Below are 20,418 nucleotides of genomic sequence, written 5' to 3'. Positions count from 1 at the left end.
GACAACCAATTTTTGTGTCTGCCTCACTGATCCCGGTAGCTCTTTGAGGCAGGGGCTATGACTATCCCCATTTCACAGATGAGCAAACAGAGGTAAGGGATGAAGTCACTTGCCCAGGGTCATGGTGCTACGAAGTGGTGGAGCTGGGCCCAGAACCAGATTTGTCTGCTCCAGGGCCAGGTTTCTTAACCACACAATTCTAATGGGCCTCCCTGCCTTTGGGTGCTCTCTCCCCTGCAGTCTACGCTGCATGCAGCTCTAGGGCTGTCTCTCTGACACCCCCATCTGATCGTGTCAGTGTCCTGCTTAAAAACAGACCCTGTGTTGTCATGCCTCCCTGCCTTTGCACGTGCTGTGCTTCCTGCCTCGACTACCTTCCCCCACTGTCCTGGCTGATGCCTGCCTGTCTTCCTAAATTGACCTCACTATGAAGCCATCCATTCAGTGAGATCCTCCCTCCCTCCTTCAGCTCACAAGTGCAGCTGTGGCTGCTTCCAACCCAACACCCAAGACTCCGATTGTACTCATCTGGTTATCTCCCTCCTGACTACAGCTTCTTTAAAAAAAGCAGGGCCGGCTGGGCGCGGTGGCTCAAGCCTGTAATTCCAGCACTTTGGGAGGCTGAGACGGGTGGATCACGAGATCAGGAGATCGAGACCATCCTGGCTGACATGGTGAAACCCCGTCTCTACTAAAAAATACAAAAAACTAGCCGGGCGAGGTGGCGGGCGCCTGTAATCCCAGCTACTTGGGAGGCTGAGGCAGGAGAATGGCGTAAACCCGGGAGGCGGAGTTTGGAGTGAGCTGAGATCCGGCCACTGCACTCCAGCCTGGGCAACAGAGCGAGACTCCGTCTCAAAAAAAAAAAAAAAAGCAGGGCCAGGGCAGATTCCTCCTCTGAATACCCAGTATCCAGGATGGCACCTAGGTTACTAAACAGGAACTTATTCATATCACGTATTTCCCAATCATTTCTCCTCTTCCAGCCACTGTGCCAGGGGCTGGAGGTAGAACAGGAACAAGGTGGGTGAGGTCCTTACCCTCAAGGGGTCCACGGTAGTAGGTGAGACAGAGACTAGGCATTTGTTTTGCAAAGAGATACGTGCCCAGATGGGGAAACTTGGGGGGCTGTGGGGCACCTGACCTAACCCCAGAAAAGCCCTTGGCTGGACAACAGAGAGGGGAATGGTGTGGCACCTTGGGGTAGAGAAGCTTGCTTGCTTGAGAGCCTGGGTCTGAGGCTTGCTTCATTGATTCATTCATTCCACAGATCTCTTTCCTGCCTGGCCCTGAGTGGGTATTAGAGATTTGGCAGTAACTGAGACAGACACAACCTCTCCCTCATGGAGGTAGGAGTGGGACCACCTCAGGCAGGACTTTAAGGATTCTTGGAGCTGGGCAGGTCCTCAGGCATCTCTTGAAGATAAGAACAGAGTCCATTCTGGGCTTTTCCTTGGTGGTCTTGGTACTGCCTGTCTGGACAACTAGGCAGCAGTGGGATGCTGAGGCTCTGGGGCTGCTGGCCCCAGACAGGCTGATTTCAGCAGAGAATGGACTGACACAATAGCTCAGTTGTGAGAGGCCTGGCTTCCCACACCCAACATTTTATTTTTTTATTTTTGAGATGGAGTCTCACTCTATCGCCAGACTGGAGTGCAGTGGCGCGATCTCAGCTCACTGCAACCTCCGCCTCCTGGGTTCAAGCGATTCTCCTGCCACACCCAACATTTTAACATTCCTGGGACCAAAATGTGGCTCATGATTGATGTGTACATGTAACAGGCCATCATAATGTTTTAACCCCCAACACTCAGTCATATGGCTTACAGTCCATGTGAAAGAACACAGCTTTGTCATAGAAACTACCCCCAGAATGAGGCTTCTGACATGACCTGTGTATCACCACAAACTCCAAGCTGCCTGTGGCTGAATAACTCTTCTATTTGGGGTGTTTTATATAAATTCACAAAAAAGAAATGCCATTCAATGAATTGATTCTTTCTTGAGATTGCCACAGTGTGGTGGTCCAGGATGGCAGCAGGCTGGGGTGGGACCAGCACAGGTCTGGGTTTCAATCTTCGCTTTTTGGCCCGTGAGTGGAGAGACCATGGGAGAGGTGCTGCACCTTGACCCCCAGTTTCCACTTCTGTAAGATGGGGCAGCACCACCCACCTTGAGGACCCTCTTAGCTCCTTGTGCCACCTCTTTACAGCTTTCACACAGTTGTGTGTGTGTGTGTGATTATTTACCGTCTGCCCAGTCCTGCTGGGCTGTGGGCTGTATGAAGCAGAGCCCCTCCCCCATCTGCCTGCTGTCAATTGAGACCATTCCAGATTAAATGGGCTGTGATTCAGAGAGGCCAGATGCTGAATGTACCTGCTTTGGCAGGGCTGCTGTCTGTTATGTTTGTTCTATTGTAGCTACCCGTTGCCATCTCCCTGATGTTTTTTCAGAAATTGCTCAGGTGTGGCCCAGTGTAGATGATGACCTGAGCTCTGATTCTTCAGTCCTAAAGAAGCCTCCAAGTACGGATGTAGAAAGCACATCAATAGTATCTAAGTCACATGGACCAGTGAGGCTCTGCGCCCACTGAGCTGGGGACGGAGTTTCCTGGGGCTGATGTGGTGAGACAGTATCGCAGAGCACCCAGGCACGTGGAACAAGTCAGCCAACCTGGTTTCGAAGCTCAGTTCCTCTTGTCCCTGACCGTATTACCACAGGTACCCTTCTAAGTGTGCTGAGGCTCATCTCTAAGGGTAACAGTCATGCCTATTTTGCCTCAGAGGTAGGCTTCCATGAAGAGCAAGGGGTGCGCTAAAGTTGATAAGCCCAAGGTTTTCAGAGGGTTTGGTTCAGCATTCGATAGAACAGCAACCAGAGCAGATGTGGCCGCTGAGGACACTGGGCAGGGACCCAGTGACAGTGAGGAGAAGAGAAGTTGAGGCATCTTGAGGCACTGAAGTGAGAGGAAGTCAGGGACTTTGGAGCTAGACAGAGCTGGGTTCCAGTTGCACATAATCACGTAACTGTGTGACTTTGGGCAAGTTAACCTCTCGAGCCTTAATTTTCCCATCTGTAAAATGGAATGCTAAAACTAGAACCTACCATGTAGTGTTGTGATGAGGATGACATGACATAATGTATGTGCCTTACTTAGCCCAGTGGGTACTTCCTAAATCACTGGGGGATGGAGGGCCAGATGGAGGAACAGCTTATTTGCTCTGCCCGTGAGCTTTAGCAATAACATGTAGTCCCCTGCTGGACCATGTGCGTTACACATTTTTGTCTGTTCCACCCAGACTGCCTCATTAAGTAAGTAGTCCCATTTTTTTTTTTTTTTTTTTTTTTTGCCAGGCTCATGAAGTCAGTCAGAGCCTCTGCTCAGTCTGAGCTACCCAGAGAAGACAGTGAGCCACCATGGTTCCAGACTGTAGCAGGGAAACCTGTGGCTTCAGTAGCCCCAGAGGCCTTGTGCTAGAGAGCAAAATACTTGATGTCACCTTTTCAAAATGCTTCCAAGAGCACTGGAACCTCAGGGGGCCGCAGGACAGAAGCTCCGCTCCTGGGCTAAGATGTTTCAGTATTGTCTGGTGTAAGATCCACCAGACATGGCCACCATAGTGCCAGACTTGGTGATGGCTATTCCTCGCCTCTTCCTCTGCAACTCCGGGGCAGACCTGACTATGGATCCTCCTGGTTTTGTGAGCTTCCCACAGCACTAAGGTAGCTGCATTTTCTTATCCCCTGTGGTTCTGGTGGGGAAATCAGTAGGCAGACAGGCAGTGCCCATGTGGGAAGCAGGATGACCTTCCTCCTGTAAAGTTGGTATTGGATCCTTTTGTTAATATGTCTGCACTTTTTCTTAGTATGGACTTCTAGGATGCAGGCACGCTGCAGGTGGCCTCAAACCCAAACCCCAGACGTAAAACCCCCTCTCTCCTCAGGCTCCTGCAAAGCCCTCCAGTGTGGACCATGGTAGTAGCCACAGTATTATCTCTGTCTTGTGTGATTTTCTGAAAACTCTAGCAGGATATGTCCAGAACAGGGAAAGAATTTGGGTCTCTGGCCGGGTGCAGTTGCTTATGCCTGTAATCCCAGCACTGTGGGAGGCTGAGGTGGATGGATCACGAGGTCAGGAGATTGAGACCATCCTGGCTAACATGGTGAAACCCCGTCTCTAGTAAAAATACAAAAATGATAATAATAATAATAAATAAGTCAGGTGTGGTGGCAGGCACCCGTAGCCCCAGCTACTCGGGAGGCTGGGGCAGGAGAATGGTGTGAACCCAGGAGGCGGAGCTTGCAGTGAGCCGAGATCGCGCCACTGCGCTCCAGCCTGCGTGACAGAACGAGACTCCACCTCAAAAAAAAAAAAAAAAAAAAAAAATTCAGGTCTCTGCTCTTCCCTTCCCTCTGTGCCAATCCTGATTGTTGTGGTTTGTAACTATCAGTGACCAAGGTTTGCTCAGGGTTTGCTGCACACCAGGCACTAAGCCAAGGCCTTCCTAGGCATGGGCGCCTGGCTTTCTCCTAGAAAGCAGTAGGGTGTGGTTGAGTGGCTCCGGAGCCACACCACTGGGTTCGAGTCCTGGTCCTGGCACTTACTAGCCATGTAGCCGTGGGCACATTACTTTACCTCAGTTTCTTCACCTGTAAAATGGGGATAAATAATAATGCCTGTGCTATAGGGTGGTCCTGAGGATTCTACAAGTTGAGTCTGACATAGAGTAAGTGCAATATAAGTGTTAGCTGTTGTTCTCTGGCCATTGTTACCACCTGGGCACTATTATCCCGTTTCAGATAAGAAAACTGAGGTTTAGAAAGGCTACGTGTTCTGCCAGAGCCATTGGCTAGTAGGTAGAAGAGCTGGGATTTGAAGCCAGCTCATGAGCACTACCCTACTCTGCCTCCATTTGGAAAAATACATGTGGGGAGCATTTGGCCGGCTTCGGAAGTGGCATTCTCAACTTTCCCCAGAGACTGGGGTGAAAGAAGATCCTTTTCCAAGTAACTTAACTGGCCTCTGGGAGCTCTCATAATCCTACAGCAGAGGCAAGAGCTGACCCATGACACACACATCACAGAAGGAGAAGGGAAGGATCAGTGAAGAATTTGTTTGGAAATGTTATCTAATACTTAGAGCTTTCAGGCGACTTGGTATGTGGAGCCCCTGCTGTCCCCTTGCCGGTGTACCAGGGAAGCCGCATCCTCCCTGTATCTTGGCCACATCCATTCAGTTGGAGACCCGGGGTACCATCCAGTGCAGCAGCCCCTGGGTGATGTGTCCCTTCCCGTGCTGGGTGCCTCTGCTCTCCTCGCCAGCTGGAGGGTGTGAGCAGAGGCAGCCCAGCTCCCGTAACTCTGAGCAGGGGCTCCCAGCGCCTCAGCACAGCGCTTGCCTTTGCCTCACATTGTCCCGACCTGGGGGCATAGGAATCCAAAGCCTCAAAGTGACTACCCAAGTCCTTGGGCCACCCCTGCCTTCTGCAGCTCTTCAGTCCGCTGCCCTCTAAGCACACACCTACACACACGCACACTCCCAGCTGCCCTGCCATGCCGGGAGCTGCCGGCCGGCACCCCAAAGGCCCTTTGTCCAAAGGAGGAGAGTGAGGCTTACTCATGAAGTCCTCAAGATGCCAGCCCATGATCACGTGCCCCCAAACACCACTCAGTGTCCACAGGTTCTGCCCCGGACATGCCTTGTTTGGCTCCAAGTGATAGCAGGGAGTGACCCTCTGAGATCCAGCTGCACACACCCCCAGCTGGAGGATCAGGGTTCTGGAAGCCCTAGCCACGGGGCCAGCGGCTGCCTCTCGCCCCTGCCTCTCATGGCCGCAGAGCTGGCCCCTTACCTCTTCCCTCCTGCTTGGCTCCGGGGCGGCTCCTCACATGCTTCACCCTGGCCGTCAGCGGGGCAGCCTGTCCATGGCCTCTGGAGGGGGTCCTGAGTTGCAGGCCAGTGGCTGCCAAGCAGCCCTGCCTCACTGGGCTCCACTGGCTCTGCCTCCACAGAGGGCTCCGGCAGAGGCTGGGGCCAGGACTGGCCAGGGATCCTGCGGGGCTGCTCACAACCTGCTTTCCCTCACAGTGGCGTCAGCCGCTGCCTCAGTGCCACACTCGGCAGGTCCGGGGCTTGGGGTCTATCCTCAGGCCGTCCGCAGCAGCCTCATTTGAACTCCCAACTCCTTTGTGGAGCCTTTACATGCCGCCAGAGGAAACTGTGAGCACAGCCTGACCCTGGTTGGCTGCAGGCGCTTCTCTCCACCCACCAGTGCAAGAGGATCCCCCAGGCCCCAGAAAGGCTCCGGGCCTCCCCTCAGCCCCAGACAGAGGCGGGCCGCCCGGTGATGTCACACGAGCTCCAGCCCCAGCTGGCCTGGCCCCTCCCGCCCAGCCCGCTTTGGCGGCCTCGACAGGCCCCCTCCTTCCTTGGCACGGGCAGCCTGGCCAGCTCTGCTCCCTGGCCCGCCCTCTCCCCAAAGCTCAGGCAGCTCCCGCGTGCTGCGAGGCGGAGCGCTTTCCCTTTGACTCAGGGAATGGGTTTAGATCCGCTCCAGCTGTGCGTGCAGCCGCGTGCGAGCAGCAGGCAGCGGGTCCTCCCCCTGGATGCTTCGTTGGGCACTGCCCCATTGAGCCCCAGGCTGGCGGGCGGGGCAGCTCAGCCCAGAGCGCCTCTCCCCATCAACTGCCCTTCGTGGAGGCCTCATTCTCATCTCTAAACCCTGGGGAAGGGAGTCCAAGGCTGTCCACACAGAAGCTGTGGCATCGGAGCTGCTCAAAGTTAGCAGGAGGCAGTGACTTAGGACAGTGGAACTACCACAGGCTGAGGGTGAAGGCAGCACTGGAGGAAAGCTGTCACTTCACACCTGAGTGACTTTGATTAATTCACTTCTCCTCTCTGGGCATCCCTTCCATGCATCAGTAAATGAGCTAATTAATACTAGTAATCTACCTGCAACCGCTGCAGCGAGGACTCTGTGAGGTCACGTGGGACGGAGCTTGGCACAGTGTCAAGGACACCTCCTTGAACTGAGTTTAGGACTCTGGAGATGGGTGGATCAAGGGTCTCCTGCTCCCAGACCTCTGCTTTGTGATCCTCTTTAGCCTGTGTTTTCATCAAAATGTGACCTCCTGTTGGGCTGTTCTAGGAACAAACACTGGAACTCCAGCAGAGTCCTCAGCATGGAGCCAGCCACGTAGGTGCAGCTCTGTGAACGTTGACAGAATCAGAGTAAGAAAGGAGAGGATGGCACTGGACCCCACAACGCAAGCAGCTTCCAGACGCGTCGGCACTGGCAGCCTGGGAGAAGGCACAGTCAGTGCGGGAGGACAGGCCTGCTGCCGGGCACCCTGCGGGGATACAGAGAGTAGGAGGATGGCAGGCACCAGGAAGGGAGCCCCAGGGTACAAGTTTGCCCCTCTGCTTGGACAAGAACATGTGAAATACTGGTGGTATCTTTGCTTTTTTAAAAAGGTTTTCGTGATAATGGTGGTGATGACGTTTGGGAACAAACTGGGAGAAAAACTTTAATGGGACTTTCTCTGCTCCTAGGCATCCTCCCCACCACCAGGCACCCCTCCCAACCCTGTGGCAGATTCTTCTTTCAGAGATGGCCCAAGCAATCTCTCCCAGTCCCCAAGGAGACCCTGACACTTCACCCATGGAGCAGTGAGGTCCCTGCTCCTCGCCTTGAAGCCAAGAGGGTTTGTGACTTGCTTGTGACCAGAGGAATGTGGTGGAAGTGGCACCACCTGACTTCTGAGGCTGGGAAAGGCAAGGCAGTGCAGTCTCTGCCCTGTTCACCAGGGCACTGTCTTTTGAAGCCCCGAGCCAAGCTGGAGCCTAAGAAGTCCAGCAGCCACGGTGTAGAGGCCACACACAGTGTAGGTCCCAGCTGACAGGAGCATCAGCCGCAGACACGTGAGCAAGGAAAGATGCCTGTAGATGATCCTAGCCCCTAGTCAGAGAGTCACCCCAGATGCTGCATCACTGTCAGCTGCAGAGTCTTCCTTTTGAGGCCCCACACACTGGGGAGCAGAGACAGCCATTCCACTGTTTCATCTCCAGATTCCTGCCCCACAGGCCCCATGGGTATAATAAGATGGTGGTTTTCGGCTGCGCACTTTCGGTGGTGGTTTGTTACACAGCATTAGTAACTGGGACAGACTCAGGCAAGAGCAGTTGGAGGGAGCCCTTTAGAGGAGCTGAGAGAAGTACATTGTGGCTGAGGAGAGGAGAGAAGATGGGGTCTTGTTAGAGAGGTGGTACTTTATTCCAAAGACAGTAAGGAGCCACTGAAAGGTTTTGAGCAAGACAGTGTTGAGACTGTTAGTTTTATTTTTTAAAGGCTACATTAGTTACTGAGTGGAGACTGGATTAATGTGAGCTACAGACAAAGGTCCTAGGACTTTCGCACCCTCTGGGAACAAGCCCAGCACAAGCCCCTTGGTTACTAAAAGAAAGTTGTTTTCACGATTCAAAGTTCTTAGGATCCCCTCAGTGGAGGAGGAGCAACCAGGGTGTCTTTGCACACCTCCCGCCCCACTGGTGGCATCGGGCAGTCAAAATTAGTGGCACTGGGCACTGGGGAACTCAGGAGTCGGATTCTAGTTCTACCATTTGGTTGCTCTGACCCTCACTTTCCTCATCTGCAAAATGGGGGTGATATGAGGATCTCCCTCACAGGGCTGTGAGCTGTTGTGAAAATGAAGAAGTGATATGTTAAGTGTAACGCACACTGCTTAGTACAAGGCTCAACAGAAAGCTCTTGTAGTTTCTGTTACTTCCTTCACTGGTCTGTGAGTACCCTGAGGCAGGGGTGTGTGCAGGCCATGTAGAGCCCTCCTTTCGTGTAGCCCAGTGCAGAGGAGTGAATAAACCAACTGCTGCCTGGAGGAGGATGAAGAACCATGGCTCAAAGTCTAAGAGACCTGGGCTCAAATCCCCTCTCTCACTAATCTTGGGCAACTTTCTTATTCTCTCTGAAACTTTGTTTCCTCACTTGTAAAAAAAGGGGATACTACTACTCCCGGGGTTACTGTGAGGATTGAGTAAGATGATGGGGCTAAAGCATTTGGCCCTGCGCCTGGCTACAGCATTTAGTGGTTGCTCAGGAAATTGCTGCTGTTGCTTCTGCTCCTGCCCTCAGACTTCTCCCCACTCCCCTCTTGATCCTCTCCAGCACACTTCTCACTTGGTGACTCCTGGATCTCAGTGTCCCTGTGACCTCCTTGAGGAGCACCGTTCCCACGTTTCCACTTGCCTATCAGACAGAAGCGTCCTGTGACTAAAGCATTTGAGGAGAAGTGAATCTTCCTTTCCTTTTTATAGTTTTTATCAGGATGAAAAATGCATGACATTTACGTGGTGGTAGAATACAAAGTTTCTTCATGTAAGTGACACAGTTGGTAAGAATGATTTCATGTCTTACCACCTTCCTGACAGTTACAGTTTTTTTTCTGTTGGAAACAGTGGGATGGTCTACAGGGAGACTCTGTATGTATAAGGAGCGGTGGGTCAGGGGATGTAGGTATACTGTGTTCTAGAGGGATGTACTTGGGAGGGGGCAGTTTTGCTGTATCTTGCAGTGTCAGAGTGCCACCGGTATTTGAAGCTTCACACATCCCAAACTGACTCTTTCCCGTACCCCACCCCACCCCACCCCCAACTCCCTGCTACCTTCAGTACTTTTAAAATGTCTTTCCATTGTCTTCTGACCAACATTGTTTCTGATGAGAAGTCAACTGCTTTCCTTATTGTTGTTCCTGTATCCATAATGGATCTTTTATTTTCTGGCTTCTTTTAAGATTTTCTCGTTATCTTTGATTTTTTAGCAGTTTGACCATGATGTGACTAAGTGTGGTTTTCTTTGCATTTATTCCGTGTGGGTTCACTGAGCTTCTTGGACTTATATGGTTTTTACTAAATTTGGGGATGTGGAGAGAATTTTTAGCCATTATTTCTTTGAATATTTTTTATGCTCAATTATCTCTCCCCTCTCCTTCTAGAAATCCAGTTACACACTTGTTCTTCCACAGGTCACTGAAGCTTCATTTGTTTATTTATCTTTTCTCGTCTCATGCTTCAGTTTGGATCACTTCTCCTTCCTGTCTTCACATTTGCTAACCTTTTTTCTACAGCATCTAATCTGCTGTTAATTTCATCTAAAGTATTTTATGTCAGATACTATAATGTTTGGTTCTAGAATTTTCACTTGGTTTATTTTTATAGTTCCCATTTCTCTTCTGGGATTCTATATCCACTGTTTCATTCTGTCTTTCATGTTCTGAAAATCCTATACATATTTATAATAGCCATTTAAAAATCCTTGCCTACTAATTCCAACATCTGGCTCATTAGTGAGTCTGATTTTACTGCCTTTTTTTTTTTTTCTTGATTATGGGTCATATTGTCCTGCTTCTTCACATGTCTATACTTTTTTATTGTATACTGGACATTGTGGATGATACATTAAAGACACTCTGTATTTTCTTGTCTTCCTCTAAAGAATGTTGTGTTGTGTTGTGTTCCAGCAGGCAGTTAAATTACCTGATCTTGTAGGGGCGTGGTTTTTATACTTTGTTTATATAGGTTTATTTTGGTTCTGCCAGTAGTGCTAGGGCATAACTCTTAGTCCTAGGCTTACTTGTAAAGCATGACCTTTCTGGGATTAAGTCAAATGCCTTAAGTATTTGCTAAGCTGCTTTGACTTGGCAGGACTTGAACCCCAAACTCCAGCCTCCAGGCAGTTGCAGAGACCTCTTCCTCTCTGCTCCTGCTTTCTGTCATGCTCGTTGGAGTCTCTCTATGTGTATACGGTTTAGGAGTTAGCTAAGGATTTGAGGGGAATTGGTGTAGTAATTTTGGGGCTTCCCCTTCTGTAGTTCTGTCTTTTCTGGCATTTCCCCACTCAGTTTCCACCCTCAAAGTCCAACCTCTTTCCCATCTTCCTAGACAGTAAGACTACTGCTTTCTGTTTCAGATTCATTCTTCCATGTGTCACCATGAACTGGGAAATGCTCTAGTGTGCTTTCCTTCTCCAGTGATTTCAGGCAGGTCTTTATTTATTTATTTATTTATTTTTTGGTCCAGAGTTTGTAATTGTTATTGACCAGAGTAGTTGTTCAAAACAATCTACTCCTCCATTTCAGGAACTGGAACCCCATATCCCAGCTGAATTTGTTTTCTCACCAAAACCTTCCGTACCCCTGCTGCTGTTGGTACTCTGCCATAAGCCTTGTTGGTTGGTCGTCCTTCATCCAGTTGTCTGTCCTCCCTGCTTCTGATCATAGTCTGTTGGGAAACTTCAACCCCAGGATCCCAGGCTGGTACATCTCAATGTACCACCTGAGCACTAGAAGATGAAAGAGGTGTACTGTCCTCACAAGCCTTGTTGGAGCACAGTGTGTAGCTACTTGTGATGTGCTAGATGTTGAGCTTAATATTTTATAGGTATCACTTCATTTAAAACCCTATGAGTGAAATATTACTATTCTGTTTTACTAACAAAAAGATTGAGACTTAGCAAAGTGAGGTTCCTTGTACCAGGCCACACAGCTAGGAAATAATGGGACTGGGATTAAAATCTGCATCAAAGCTGGGAGGAACACAATTGTCCTGAAAAAAAAATTGCGCTTGTTTTTGTTTTTATTATTATTATTATACTTGAAGTTCTGGGGTATATGTGCACAACGTGCAGGTTTGTTACGTAGGTATACATGTGCCGTGTTGGTTTGCTGCACCCATCAACTTGTCATTTACGTTAGGTATTTCTCCTAATGCTCTCCCTCCTCCAGTCCTCCACACTCCGACAGGCCCCGGTGTGTAATGTTCCCCTCCCTATGTCCATGTGTTCTCATTGTTCAACTCCCACTTATGAGTGAGAACATGTGGTGTTTGGTTTTCTCTTCTTGTGTTACTTTGCTGAGAATGATGGTTTTCAGTTTCATCCATGTCCCTGCAAAGGACATGAACTCATCCTTTTTTATGGCTGCATAGTGTATATGTGCCACATTTTCTTTATCCAGTCTATCATTGATGGACATTTGGGTTGGTCCCAAGACTTTGCTATCGTGAACAGTGCTAAAATTTGCTCTTGTTTAATACCAGCATGCTGCTTCTTGTTTTAAGGTCTCTGACCAATCAAGATGCTTCTCACCATCAGTGGTGTGTCATGGTCTAATTGGCGGTACTTATTCTTTCTTACTAGAATGTGATGCATTACAGTTGATGACTTGTCAGATTCAAGGAAGTGTGGCCGTTTTAGTCATCAAGGCCCCAGTGAGGTTGGCCTATGGCTGAGGAGCCAAAAGGCAGAGCCCCTCCTCTCCTGGTCAACTGGCCTTGGAAAGGTCTAGGGGAGTGTCCAAGCATCAAGAAGCCTGTGGAACTGCCAGAAGCCTCCATCGGTCCAGATTTAATAAAACAGCTGCCACTAGACTGAGTGTGAGCCAGCTGGTCCCCTCCTCTCTTGAAGGCGCGTGGTCAGGTCCTGTGACTCTCCGCACCATGCCGGGCGGGGGAACCACATGTTCCCTGGCTCTGGTGAGGAGAGGTTAGGAGACTTGGACTTGTGGGACGATTCTAAGGTGGTGCTACTGTCCAGTGTCACAAAGGATATCCAGGCACCACAGAAAGCCCTTTGAGGACACTGTGACTGTTAAATGCTGGCCAAACAAGTATATCCAAAAGTAACAAGATGCATGCTCGGGTACAAAGCAGCTTTGAGAGCCTGTTGTTAGCTCACGTGTGACTTCTGAACTCACTTGCCGGGGGACCGTGAGGACAGCACCTCTCCTCAAGTGTGGATGTCACCTAACAGCCAACACATATTCGTATTAAGCTCCATCTGAGCACCAGAGTTGGGCTGTAGGTCAATTTGCCCAAAGACAATTTGCTGAGAGTTTTAGCTGACTGGTTTTCATTTTGTCTCGTAACAGTATTTTAAGGCGTGTCCGGTTGTCTCATACCATAGCTGGTGCATGGCCCCATCCCCAAGAGGGGAGACTGAGGACTGGCAAGAGAAGAGATTTAATTTTCGTTTGCTGGTTTTCTTTGTTTCTTCATAGCGAAAAATTCATAGAAACTTTCCAAAGCTGTTTAAAATAATTCCCATCCAATATAAATTTTTAAAAAATATTGTCACCTCTGGAACATTGTCTGTACCAGACAGGACCTATATCCCAAACAGGAGACAAGGTACTGAGGGCAGCTTTATAGTCAGTGGGGGAGGATTCCAACCCCCTTACACAGATACCTGCTAAAATTCCCAATCCAAAGAGCAGCCAAGCTGTTGCTGACCTTGTGTATCTTTCCTGGGACCCAAGGAGGCAGCTGATTAGATAAACGAGGGCTTCTGGCAAGAGCCTGATAGAGTGAGCTTCCCAGGAATGAGAGCAGGGTGTGGTCACCCCAGACAGAGGTGCTGGTACTGGACAACAGGGGCTGCTGGCAAGGAGCTTTCTGACTAGTAGGTCTGATGTTGGGGGTTTCAGGGGCGCCCACACAGGCCCTGCAGGGAGTAAAGGCAGCCAGTGCAGGAGGCTTGTTTCAGCCCTGCCAGCCTCCAGACTACCCCACCGCCCTCCCTCTTCCCTCTCTGGGCTGGGCCGGATAATCCTGGCTGTGAGGCCTGGAACCCTGGAGGGCAGGGACCTGTTTTTCCTCTCTGCTCAGTATTCTTCATCTGCTCCCGGGATCCGCTCTTTGGTACCGTGCCCTGTGCCCAGACGCTGGCTGGGCTGTGGGGATTGCCTCTGTGGGCTCTCTTACTTTCTGGATTTGGGTTAGGGCTGGCCTGTGGCAGGTGCCCACAGGAAGTGAGAAGGTAGAGAGCAAGTGAGGACACGTGTGTCACCAGCTCCCTCCCTGTTGGACCATAAGTGACTTGGTCGAGTGATAGGAGTCAGCTAGGCTTGGGTTTGAATTCCACCTCCACCACTTACTAGCCCTGTAACTTCTGAAATTTACCTATCCTCCCTGAGTCTCAGTTTCCTCATTTAAGAACTGGAGATAGTAAGATCATCTTCCCAAGATGGCCGGGAGTAAAGAGTGAGTCAGTGTGAGTACAGATGTCCTAGTGCTCAGTAAATGCTGGCTTTCTTCCTTTAGTAATTTGAAGCCATGTTATCTTGGGTTTCTAATACACTTGGGTCCTCTGAAGGTCACACACTTGGGTCCGGACATCTTTCCTTTAAGTTGTCCCATTTTGGTTTGCACATCTGTCAGCGTGCCCAGAACCACTGCCATAGAGCCTCACTACTGATAGTCCTTTAGCCAAAGAAGTATTTCTCTGCCTTTTCCTTTGCCTGCAGCTGGTATATGAAGTCTGCTTAACCAAAGAAAAGAGTCCTTTTGACATAGTGGAAAGCAGGCTTATGGAAAGACAGTGCATGTATTGACATCCAAAAATAATTCATGATATTCACTGAGCACTCATTGATCCTCGCAACAACCCTGTGAGCTACGGTAGGTTCTTTTATTATTCCCCAGCTTTCAGATGAAGAAACTGAGGCTCAAGTTAATGGACTTGTCCAGGATCACACAATGGGTCAGTATTGACCTTTGGCCAGTCTGGCACCCAGAAGCCTGCCCTTGCAACCTCTGAGTTATCTGCCTATGTGATGGAGAAGGCTCAGCTCTCCAGGCCCTGGGGACCAAGTCGTGTTAGACAATTGAATTGACTAGAAAGCTACAGGGTTCTCTCTTTAAACATACAGTGTTTTAAAATTTATATTCATTCTTGTTATGTTTCTGCACAGACCCACACATGCATATGTGCACTCGCCTCCATAAACTTGGCTAATTACACTATTGGCAGCTCCTTGGTGACTCAGTCGTCTTGAATAGACTAGCTTGACTGTGGGCTGTGGGGGTGGAGGGCACTGTTGACAGGAGCCCTGTAAGCCCCAGGCAGCCGTGTTTGTTGTGACTTTCCTAGCAGCCTCTCATTCCTCTCCTGATTTGTTGCTTCTCACCCAGCTGAGATTCCAGAAATCTGACAAGAGTTATTTGTAAATAAAAATAACTGGTCACTAAACTAGTAAAGGGCTCTCCTGTGAGTAAAGTAACTGAGACTCACTGCCTGGACTTGATCACATCAATTTTGGGTACTCACAGGCCTTTGGGGCTTGCAAGACCTCTGTTCTTATGTAATAGGCAACAGCTGCCATCTGTTACACACTCACCACATGCCTGGCACCGGGGAGGCCTCCTGCATGGATTACTTCATTGAGTCCTCAAAAACGGAGCCTCTCAGGAGAAGTTCTCTTCATCCGCCTTCCATTTTAACTGATGCAGTAGCTCAGGCTCAGAGTGGTGAGGGAGTCTACGTCTACCCAGCCAGTCAACAGCAAAGTCAGGATTTAGATATGGGCTGTTTGACCCAGAGTCCACACTCTTAACAGACTTCAGTCTCTACAGCTTCCCAGCAGTGCGAGGTTGGGCAACTTAGGGAGGTTCCCGACCCTCATGTCCTCATCTGTAGGATCAAGATGTGTGTGGAGGTGTGTGCTTGAGATACACGTAGCAGGCACCCAGTCAGTGGCGGGTCCTTGTGCTCACCACTTCAGCCCGTCCCAGGTCAGTGATTCTCAAGCTTTTGCGCTTCAAGATCAACTGAGGGCTTGTTAAAGGTTTTCTGGGCCCCACTCCCCGAGTTTCGGATTCAGTAAATCTGGGGTGGGGCCCGGGAATTTGCATTTCTAACAAGTTCACATGAGGCCCTTGCTGTGGCAACCAGTCCTGGAGATAGAGGAGTTTGCCACGAAGGAGAGTCAGGATTGGGCTGGCAGTGACCATGACCTGCATCTGAGAGCTGTTTCTGAGTGCAGATGCTGGTTACGTATCATGCAGGAAAAATGTGGTTTGGCTTTTTGCAGGCATTTCCTGGGAGCTCGCTGTCTTGCCCTTTCCCTCTTCTGTCATTGACCCTGGGAAAGTATAGCGTTTAAGCCACATTGTGATGTCTGAATGTGAAACAAATCCTTCGACTGATTTCATTAACATGTCCCTGATTTCCAGTTGCTTTCCTGATACGGAAAAGGAAATAAAAGGTACATTGGAAAAAGGTAATAAATCATCTTGCAGAAATTACTTCTGTGAATCACCTACCACCATAACAACAAAACACCGGAAGCACGGCTCAGACTAGGTATACTTCTGCTTCGCCCTGGAATTTTAGGTTTATTGACACGATGGTGGGATTAGTGTTCTTCCCTCCCCAGCATGCTGTAAGGGCGGAGCGGCCACCTCATTGCCTTTGGGTCTCCAGTGCCCAGCACGGTGCTTGACACACACCAGCGGGTGCTCAGTCAGCACTGCTGTCACAGATGAGTGCAGGGTGCAGTGCTGAGTACTAGCGTCAGAGGGACCTGGGTTTGAACCCTGGGCCTGCCTTTCCCAGCTGAATGGCCCTGAGCAAGTAACTTAACATGGGCCTCATTTCTCCTTTTCTAAATTGGGGATTATAAAAATAATACCCATATTTCATAAGGTTGCCATGAGAATTAAATGACGTAAAATATCCAAAGCGCCTGTCATATAGTAAGTACTTAATTTTCTCTTCATTATCATCATCCTCCTCCTCATCCTCACCCTTCCAGGAAGGCCAGTGTATTGGAATAGATAGACTGTGGGCTCTGGAACCAGACTTTCAGGTCCAAATCCCAGCCCCACTGCATGCTAGCTGTGTGCCCTTATTCATGTCACTTCTCTATGCTTCAATTGTCCTCATCTGCAAAGCAGGGATGAAAAAGCACCAACTTCATAGAGTTCTCATGACCATTGAGGACGTGTACATGTCAGGTGCTTAACTGCGTGGCTGGCACATGGTAAACATTAACTCTCTCCCCTCCCACCTCCACAAAGGGGCAGGGAAGGAGCCTGTGGAGAGAGCGGCGTGGCCCCATGAGGAGGGCATGGGAGGAGAAGGCACCATGCACCTCGGGGAGGCTGCCCTGCCCAGTGCCCCCGACCCTCAACCCCAGCCCCCAAGGGGAGAGAAGGGCAGCCTAGCAGAGAGGGAAAGTGGGGAAAGAAAGATCCTCAGGCTTCTGACACTGGAAACCCCCTCTTCCTGGCAGCCCTTGGAAGCGCAGCTCAGTCTTCACTGAGTTGACAGACTCAGCTGGTTTTGTTTACTCAGCGAGCTTGAGAGCATGCTGAGGTGGCATCCCCCTCTGCAGAGCCACCTTCATCTGCAGATATCACCCTCTTTCTGCTACCTGCCAGCCAGGGCTGTGGGTGGGGTGGACCCAGTAGGGACGAGCCCCACCCTGCCACCCACTCACCCACCGGCTCGCCCTTGCCTTTCTTCCTCTGCCAGGCTCGCTCTGGGCAGCCCCAGGTTTGGCCCTCCTTCCTGCATTGTCAGAGGAGCTTCCAACACCTCAAAATTCCCCCTGGGGGTACCCTCACCATTTTCTTTAACGTGGAACCAAAACTATCCTGGTTTCTATGTGTGCAGAAACGTTTGGTAAACAGAATGCTTAAGCCGTGACTTGCTGGAAGGGGCAAATCCCAGCTGACACCCCAGACGCTCGGCCTATTTTGGGCCTGGTCTCTGTGGTCAGAGTGTTCATCTTTGGGCCCCCCAGCACCCACTGTGGGTGTCAGATGCTCCTTTCCTGACTGAGTGTTGGCCCGGCCTGGTCCCCTGCCCCTGCCTCCCAGGCTGCTCCGGGGAATGCCCAGTATCCACTTAGCAAATGCTCTTGTTCTCGCTCCCCCCTGTGAATGCTGTGATTCAGCACACACAGAGAGGAGCTTCACGTAAGAAAGAAAATATTCACGGCCGCCATCCAGCTCCGGCAGGCGCCGGGAGACAGCTGCCGGCTCCTGCCTGGCCAGGATGGGATGGCTGCCCACCCTCCACACACAGGGGGGTCTCTCCTCCTTTCTTTTTTTTAAAGACCCACAGTCTCTTTTGGTTGCTAGACTAAATGCAATTTAAATTTGTATTCCGAACACCTCTGATAAGCAGCAGATAAATAGAATCCTGGAATTCAGAGGACATTACCCATTCAACAAAATACATGTTACAGGCCTGCTGTGTGCCTGGCACTGTGCTAGGCTCCTCTCCAGACCTGGGAGCAGCCTGGAGGATACTGAGCCAGTGGACTGGATCCTCTCCCCACCTAAGACCCATGTCATTACCTCCTCTTAGCTCTGGGTTTTGAAAATGTCTGTCAATAATAATAGCAGCGGCCGGGCGCGGTGGCTCACGCCTGTAATCCCAGCACTTTGGGAGGCCAAGGCGGGCGGATCACAAGGTCAGGAGATCGAGACCATGGTGAAACCCCGTCTCTACTAAAAATAGAAAAAATTAGCCTGGCGCAGTGGCGGGCGCCTGTAGTCCCAGCTACTCGGGAGGCTGAGGCAGGAGAATGGCGTGAACCCGGGAGGCGGAGCTTGCAGTGAGCCGAGATTGCACCACTGCACTCCAGCCTGGGCGACAGAGCAAGACTCCGTCTCAAAAAAAAAAAAAAATAATAATAATAATAGCAGCCATGCCTACTGTGAAGTTGAGTATGATGTGAAACTCTTTGTTAATTTGTTTCTTCCTGTCCATCACTCCTCACCGTGGATGTGATGATTCTAATCTCCACTAGATACATGAGGAAACCGAGCCCTAGAAAAGAGAAAAATCTTTCCAGGGTTACAGAGCAAGGTCTTGCTCCCTAAACTGACTCTTTTTTTTTGGTTTTTTTTTTTTTTTTTTTTTACTGTTGCAATGTATACAGTTTCTGTGAAACATGCTGCTTATATTAAATAAAAATAAACGTCTTACCCCTTTATTTTTAAAAACTCATAGCTCACTGTTGAGAGCTTCTAAACAACTGAGAGTAATCATATAATGTCTGTTAGAATAAAACCAAAGTAATGGCTCCCTGCCCAGCCCCCATGCTCAATTCCTTCTCCACCCCATCTCCGGCCCAGTGAGTCCAAGATGGGCACTGTGGGGAAGAGAGAGGGTCCTAGACTTGCAGCAAGTGTAGTGCTGAGATGAGACAGGTGGGCCTGCTGCCTGGGACACTTGAATGTGATGAGCTATAGACCTTTGGCCCACCAAGGAGCGTGGAAGAAGAGGGGCCGTGTCCTTTCAGTCCTCTCTGCCTCTCTGGGGAGGGAGATTGTCACATAGCCCCTGGAGTTTGGGTCACATTGAACATAGAAACCGGTGCCTGTTTCTAGTATAGAGATTTCTGAAAGCAGAAACCCATGGGGTCATGAGGACTTGGAAGGACCTGAGTATCTGGGAAGAAGTGGGTTCCACCCTCTCATTCCAGTCTCTGTGGCCAAGAAGTTACTGTGGCCCCATGTGAAGGGGCACAGAGGCTGGAGAGGGGCTGGAGCTGTGGCTAGCCAGGTGGCCGCTACACCAAGCAAGGGACACCCAGCCCAGAGAAGGGACCAGGGCCGTGTGCCCCTGTGGCAAGGAAAGACTAGAGTGCCCTTTGGCACAATGGAGGGGCCAGGACAAAGTCAAAGACAACCTTAGGAGACCCAGATCACCACCTCTGTGGGGACCAGCTTGACAGGAGCCACCTACCTCTGAGGGAACCAGACCAGGGGCCCTCCCCACCACTGACGGACAACCCCTGTGGGAGCAGATCTTGCTTGAGAGGGTGGACCCCGGCCAGGGTCTGCTAGAGTCTGTGAAGTGGGTAGGGGTGGAAGTTTACAAAGACAAAGGCAAGGGGACTTGGTAAAGAGCAGAACTCTGTCCTACCTCCTCCCAGCTCCCAGAGCCGTAAATAACTGTGGGAGAGGGGCACGCAAGGAGAACAAAGATGAACTTTAAATTGCATTTCAGTCAAATTTTCAGATAAAGAGAACCAAGTGTTAATTCCTGAAATGAGACTATTCTAATAATGGAAAGTGACTGCAAAGTTACAGAATCTGGCCCAGATTTCATTTAGGGACTTGCTGCCCAAAATTGGAAAGGGGAGGCAGCACAGCATAGTCGGGGAGTGGGTGTTGGAGGAATGAAAACATTTTGTGTTTATACCCCTGGTGGATCCGGATTCCTCAATAAAGTAGTAACGACCTCAGCCATCCAGTGACCCCAGGTTGTGAGTCCGTGGTCTGGCCACCTGAACCTCCACAAATGCCCAAAGGCCCAGGGTTGCCCAAGAAGTCTCTGCACACTCTGAGAGAAGTGGCAGTAAGGGGCAGAAGCGCCCGCTGAGCTCCAGCTGGCTGCAGCCCAAAGGGGGACCCAAATGCATTAGACCTGCCGGCACTGCCAGCCAGGGAGGGGGAGGCCTATGGCAGCAGATGATTTGGTGAAGTGAGAGAGTGGGAAAGAGCAAAGCAGGAGCTGAGCCAGAGGCTTGTGAGCATTGCGGAGCACCCACCCTCTTCCTGGGACCCTGCTGGGGGCTCCCAGAGGCTTCCCACTCCACCACTCACTGCAG

General features: G+C 50.4%; 2 protein-coding genes across 7 annotated transcripts in view; one reads left to right on the top strand and one right to left on the bottom strand.

Annotated features, from left to right (window-relative positions):
- ANGPTL2 (angiopoietin-like 2) overlaps nucleotides 1–6,328 on the bottom strand; it is a 35,955-nt gene extending 29,627 nt beyond the window's left edge. Inside the window, exon 1 of the mRNA XM_011988480.1 lies at nucleotides 5,853–6,328. The gene's annotated coding sequence lies outside the window, so the exon portion shown is untranslated. The remainder of the gene's footprint in view (nucleotides 1–5,852) is intronic.
- RALGPS1 (Ral GEF with PH domain and SH3 binding motif 1) overlaps nucleotides 1–20,418 on the top strand; it is a 265,288-nt gene that overhangs the window by 154,965 nt on the left and 89,905 nt on the right. The window lies entirely within an intron of this gene.

Source organism: Mandrillus leucophaeus, unplaced genomic scaffold, assembly GCF_000951045.1.
Source record: "Mandrillus leucophaeus isolate KB7577 unplaced genomic scaffold, Mleu.le_1.0 Scaffold109, whole genome shotgun sequence".
Taxonomy (NCBI): Eukaryota; Metazoa; Chordata; class Mammalia; order Primates; family Cercopithecidae; genus Mandrillus; species Mandrillus leucophaeus.
This window is presented reverse-complemented; position numbering and strand designations above follow the sequence as displayed.